General features: G+C 34.2%; 1 long non-coding RNA gene across 1 annotated transcript; it reads left to right on the plus strand.

The window, feature by feature from the left end:
* Positions 1-1,881: 1,881 nt before the first annotated feature.
* LOC124899702 lies at positions 1,882-4,967 on the plus strand. Its single transcript, XR_007057118.1, has 2 exons — positions 1,882-2,678; positions 4,490-4,967. It is a non-coding gene; the product is annotated as an uncharacterized LOC124899702 (long non-coding RNA).
* The last annotated feature ends 2,115 nt before the right edge of the window (positions 4,968-7,082 follow it).

Genomic DNA, 7,082 nt, shown 5'->3' on the forward strand with positions numbered 1-7,082 from the left:
ATGGATAGTTTACATAAATGACTTTTAATATACTAAAGTTTTTTCAAATGCTTAAAATGCATAATATATGACTTTCAATTATTTTGCGTATATGATTTAAAATGCACCGCACATGCACACACAAGTTCTTTAAAATATGTTAAAATGCATTGCATATGGATATACTGGCTCTGTACAATTGCTTTTTGATAACTGCACAAATACTTTCAAATACTTTTCATATATGCTCTAAAATGCACTGCACAAATGCTTTAACATATTTTAGAATGCATTGCACATGACTTTACTAGCTTTTGTATGGGCACAAATGCACTGCATAATCACTTTAAGTTATTTTGCACTATGCATGACTTTCATTTTCATCTAAATCACTGCACAATTACTTTAAGTTATTTTGCACTATGCATGACTTTCACTTTCTTCTGAGGCACTGTACACTCGCTTTAAGATTTTACACGATGCATGACTTTCAATTTCTTCTATAACACTGCACAATTGCCTTCAAAGGCACTGCACAATTGCTTTTTGATAACTACACAAAACTTATGAATGCACCAAAAAAATGCTTTATAGAAATCCATTACTTGCAAAAGTTGTTTTTCATAAATTATTGGCTTAGAGAAAAGCTTCCATCCATCAATCATTTGGCTGAAAACGCCTTATCTTCATAATTTACTTAGTTTAAGGCCTTATTTTCCTCACCGAAAGGCGTCATTCACATGAATTATCGGCCTAGAACTTCATTTTGCATAAGCTTTATTTCCGGATTGACCACATTTGCATAAAGTAACACCCGAGGCATTATGTTCATTAATTCACTGAATGCATTTACTATTTATGTACTAATTGATTTATCTAGTTTAAGTTTTGCAGGAAACTTAGAACAAATGTGAAAGTATTTCTGAGCAGCGAACTAGGGCAAAGCTAGCGGAATGTCAAGCATCCCTGTCAACGTCGATAATTCAAAGCTCGGCTAGACTCAATTTTCTAAAATAGTCAAGTAACCTTAAACATTTTCACAAATCTGTTCTTATATTCCAGTGCCATCATAGATCTGAACTGGAAAAAATTTTGAGATCTTCTCAAAATTTTTACATAACATAACTTTGAACTACATCGACCTAATTCTCGTAAAACCCAGGATATGTAGGGGGCTCAGAAACCAGGGTTCAGTCGAATTCATAATCACAAATTGTTCCAATTCTAACTTCACCATTCCACCTTTCATGTGTAGCCTTTTCACAATCGATCTAATATACCAATTGAGACAAAATGGGATTATGTCAACGTCTTCGCCCAAAGACTCTTTTCATCATATTTGGTCTAAGAGGGATAAGTTGTTGACACCCAATTTTGGCTCTCCTTTTCATAAAATTAATTTCTTGATGCTTAGGATTCTTGAATATTTTTTCAATATATTTTTCTTTATTTTTTTACATTAATAGTTTAAAAAATGATATTTTCTTATCTTTGCATCTTATAAATTCACTCTAAAATAATAAATAAATATATTTTAAATTATCATTTTACTACTTTTTGTAAAACGAGTAATATATATATAGGGTAGCATATTAACATAATCCTAGTTATAGTATCATATTTTTTTCTTACAAATTTATTCTATTTTTATTTTTATTTATTTGATTTCAAATTATAGATAAAATATGACATATTTACACATTTGGGATATATATATATATATATACATACACACACATACATACACATTAAATTAATTACACAAAATAAGCATCGCTAAATCAGTTAAATAAAATCGACTGGGAGAAATTAGATTAATTCATTTATTCGCTTGGAACAGTCTTTTTAATTAATTCTCAGCTTTAAAAACCCAATTAAAACCAACCCAAAATTCCTAAAAACCATTCTTCCCCATCCCAATACCCCCTACCCATTTAAATCATACCCGACCTAGCCCATTGCCCCTCATACCTTTAATCCCCCTAACCCTTCACTTTTTTTCCATTGTTGAAATATAACCTGACATCAACATAAAAAATATTGGTTTCCTGGTTTTGCTTTCTGCCAGCAGCATACTCTACTAGACCACCGGATAATGGAAAATCCGATGGTCTTCAGCCTTCTCCTTCACTTTTCCATCTGTCTTGCAATTATCCCTCAACTTTATATCATTTCAATACTTTTTAGCTTAAATCAGACCCTAAAGAGATTTCTACCGCCCTGCTAACCTTGTAAAGTTGAAAAGTATGAAAGATAGCAGGATTTAGGATTGTTACTCCCCTTAATTCTATTGGTCTGAAAGTGAATGCCTTCAAAAGGCCCTTTTCTCCCATCTACATCAATCTAAAAATTCAGGCTTTCTCTTTATCTAATTTGATTTCTTTGTGTTTCTGTGAGATTTGAGCTTTCAAAGAATTCAAAATTTGAATTCTTGAAGCCTCTATTGAGAGCTCTTGCAACCGCCCTTTAATTTTTGGCTGTAAAAGGAGCCCTTGGCTCCTATTTTGTTTCTAAGAAAAAAGCAAGAAGAAAGAATCACCAGGAATTATAAAAAATTAGCACCAAGTATTAGTTCATATTACTATTTCCACTTTATTCACTTGCTCTCTGTCTAAAATACGAGTTCGAGTTCGAGTTGTAGAGGTTGCAATCTAATCGAAATTTGATGTTGGAGCCCCTAGTTTGCTGCATAATATTCGGTAATACTCCATCCTTATATACTCATTTTTAGGTTCTGCTCGTTCGGTTTAGAATTAGCCGTTTTATTTGATGTGATTTTGGTACAAAATGTGAAGCATTTTATAGTTATTTGGTTATATTGTGAATGATATGCTCGTAAAGAGTTCATGACTTGAGACTTAGCTTCAGTAAACCCTTTCCTGTCTAATTTACGTTATGCTTAGTTTTCTTAACTATTTATTGGTGGTTAGATGGGATGATAGCTGACATATTTTGACGCATAAATTATAAAACTGAAGTTGTTTTCTATTCATTTGATTTTGTTCTCATTAGATGATATGTTTGTATTTTTTTTGGCTAGAATAAAACGTTTAAAGTTTGGAGTTTCAAACAAAGTTGACTGTTATGTTTTGCTAGTTATGAGTGCAAACTCAAAATCCGTATTCTTGCATCGTTTTGATTCTTGTATATGTCTGTTAGTAGGCTTATAGACTTTTCTCAATTTTGGATTAATTTTGAACGAACCTCATGAAGCTTTAAGTATTCTTTTTTTTGGTTTAAACCACCCGGTGTCCGGTACCCGATTTTTAGGAGTCTGAATATATCCAGATTCGCCCTCAGGCCTCATTTGGGGGGAGAGATCCCAACAGAGTGTTTGTCCATGCCCAGGGTCGAACCCTCGATCTCTGGGTAGGTTGGGGCAGTCCCTTTCCGCTGCGCCACCACTGCTGTTGGTGAAGCTTTAAGTATTCTGGTATATGCTCAAGTTGGACTATTTGAGGTTATTTTGATCTCGATTCAGATGCTTTAATGTGATAATAATTAATTGGCTACATATATGTTTAGTTTGTATATTTGCACGATCCCGACAACCTCTTTTTGTTACGGAAAGAATTTTTCAAAGGGTTATGACACATATCAGTTCACTATACACCCTCGCTATAGAATTTTTTCTCTATTGTTATTCCATGTTATGAATGTTTCCTTTGATCTTTATACCTTGAACAGGTAATGATAGGCTGATCATTTTCTGGTTATTCGTGGTCCTCTCTCGCTTCTGTCCGATTTCTACATCTTTGTTGTATTGATAGGCTGATCCTTTTTTGTGTCATGGATATATGTTCTGCAACTTTTTGGCAGCTCTCTATTTGCTAAAGTATTTCTTTTAAAGAAAAAACTAGGAATCTTAACTTGCTATGATAAATCTCTTTTGGTAGTTCCAATAGCGTCGATGCTATGTTGCTAATTCTCTAACTATGAACCAACCTATTGGTACTTTCAGTAGCATTAGAATGAGCAAGGGCATCACTAATAATTATCTGTAACTACTCCTTGTATTCATTGTTGGAAGATTAGGTAAATGGAACTCAGTTTAGTTTAAAGAGCCATCATGCAATGTTCTTATTTTAGTACGAAAGGAGATTACACAATCTTGAAACTTTTTTTTAAATATAATTAATTGCATGTTTGAAAATGAGAGTCTAGTTTGTATGGACCATGGTGTCTTAGTACATGTTAAAATTTGTCTTTGTCCCCCTAGCATTCTACTATTAACATTTGTTCCCAAGTGTGTTTTTTTGTTAAAACCTCTCTGTTATCTTTTGTATATGCATTCTGCTCATTGCCGTAAAAGTGATTGGATACAAATCCATTTTTTTTAGTTTAGAAAAGTTTTTTTTTAAGCTTTTCTCAAAATCATGACCAAACACTTTTGATATTTTCATTCATCATTCATAGCTTATATATGGTAAAAACAGTATCTATAATGTATTTGGCCTGCTTCATCTCGCTTTTATCCTTCTAATGGACTATTTACTTCTTCGTCGTTAAGTGATAAGGTCACTCATGTTCAGCTCGGGTTTAAGTCAGTTTGAAGTCTACTTTAGCATTTGTATTCAGACGTTCTCAGGCCTCTAATCACCTCTTTTTCTAACTGGTATGTTTCTTTAATATACGTAGCCTAAATATGATTTGAGTTAACATTTTTCACCGTTTTAGTCCTTGAAACATAGGGATGTAATGCCCCGAAATCTTATTCCAGAACGTCACACGGTGCTTAAGGCTACAAGTAGCCCCAAGCTACCCCTTTGAGCCTGTTACTACTTCTACCACTTACTTTAGGATGAATAACCAAACAATAAATGTTAAATTTTATCAAAACAGAACTGAAATCATTGAAAACAAATGTCTGTATATCAAATACTGGAAATCTGGAACAAAACTTTAACTGACAGTCTGACAAGCCTCTACTTACTAAGAACTAGAGAGTCATTGGGACAAACCCCCAACTGACTCAACTGGACTGAAAAGAAAAAATCAACAACTATAAATACTGAAAATAAGGGATTAGGTCCTCGAACCATGAGGACTTACCAAGTGCTGACGTGTAGATAAAGGTACTCAAAGATCAGTGTCAATGTTGAGACTGAGTACCTGAACCTATATTATGAGATAATGTCGCACACAGACGTATATGTGGATCAGTACTTTGAGGATGTACTGAGTATATGGGGGTGTATGCAATACTTAAAACAACAATATCATCAATCTTTATAAAAATCATGCATGCTGATATAACTGACTCACATAGCTTGAATAATCTCAAAAAAAAAAAATAATGTATATCTCATAAATTATGAATAATGGAACGCATAGTATAAATCTCATGAGTCAATATACTATTTCTGAAATCTGTAGTTCTATTCCCTTCTCAAAATATATAGACTAAGTGGTAAAGTGCTCACCTCTGTATTTGAGAGCTACGACTATAATTTTTAAAGCTGAAATCTAAAGTAAAACATTAATTGAATAAGTTTGCGAGCCTTTACACTTAGTATCTAAAAATCTTTATTAACCAGGATATCTTTCAAAGCTTTAGGGAAAATAACTCATCTCAAGGAACATACTTTACTTTAGAAACTGATTATTTACTCTTACTAGCAGGGAGGTTCTCTTAACTGACATACACTATGTGAGCTACATAGAGTCCAACGTTTTATCCTCCTAAGGCAGAAACCTTACATTGGAGAGAGACGTCATACTCTTGCCAGGAAGTATAACCTCAACTCAGTGATCACTATCTTGGCCTCGGGTCCATAAATCTCAATACTACGGTGGCACATAGTTTTGGGGTATGAACCGTAGTAACTTACCCAACTTGGTGCTAAATACTACTCTCTTTAATTAGCTACGCTCATCTCATAGGAAATCTAGTTTTAAAAATAATCTCATGGTTTATAAGAAAACCAACTACAAAATCTATAATCTCATTCAGTGAGGTGGATTTCAAAGCTATTATGACCATCAAGGTCAAACTTTCTCAATAATCTCAAAATAATCAAACCATGGGTGCTTATAGCACTAAAGTTCTTAAAATTGCAATCTCAAGTAGGGCTTAAGGACCCATATATCAATCTCAGGTTAAGATGTATCAAAATGCATACTAGATACTATAAAGATTCATAAATCATATAAAAATCTGGAAATTTTCAGCAATATGCATTATAATCTCAACATGCTCATGTACTTCAATTTCTAAATCATTGAAAACATCATTATCTCAAGGATAACAACATAGGGTATATCTTTGTAAAATCATATATCTTTGTAATTAAAGACAAGTTTTGGGCACAAGGACGAAAGGATTATCCTTGTTCAAACCCCACATACCTTAGATTATGAATTTAGATGAACAAGCTTTCTTGAGACTTTTTTTTCATACTCTTGAGTGAGGGTTCTTGAACCGTTTTGACTTGGGAACCTTGATTCTTAAATCAATTTGCAAAACCTATGGTGAAATCTTGGAAAAGGAATTGGGTCTTGCTCTTGAGGGTTAATCTTGAGAGAAAACCCTAGTTCTTGATGCTTTGGATGAATTTGAAGTTCTATACTTCGTTTTGATATATCTAGGTGTTAAAAAAAGTGGAAAAAGACCAAAAAGCCCTTTTAAAAAAATGGCTTCAAAATGTTGAGCGGAATTGTGATGGCTTGTGCGATATTCCATCGCTGGCTCGACGGTCCATTGGTCTGACCGTCGCACTTGGACCAGAATAGGGGCTCACGGCCTTAGTATCGACGGCTTGAGCAACGGTCCGTTGCTAGCTCGGCGGTCCGTCGGCCCAACCGTCGCACTTGGCCAGTGAATGGGTTAACTGCCTCGGTTATGACGGCTTGAGCGACGGTCCATCGCAAGCTCGACGGTCCGTCAACCTGCCCGTCGCACCTGGGCAGTTCTATCAGCTCTCAGTAAACCGGTCATAACTTCTCACCCCGATACTGGATTTGGATGAAATTGGTATCGTTGGAAAGATAATTCAATTTTTCACATGATAAAAAGTCAAAATTAGGAAAACTCTATATGATTTAAATACGGATTACTTTGAAAGTTATTCCTTAATCTTATAGAGCTATAATTTAGACTTAAG

This window comes from Capsicum annuum, chromosome 6 (assembly GCF_002878395.1).
Source record: "Capsicum annuum cultivar UCD-10X-F1 chromosome 6, UCD10Xv1.1, whole genome shotgun sequence".
NCBI classification, from domain to species: Eukaryota; Viridiplantae; Streptophyta; class Magnoliopsida; order Solanales; family Solanaceae; genus Capsicum; species Capsicum annuum.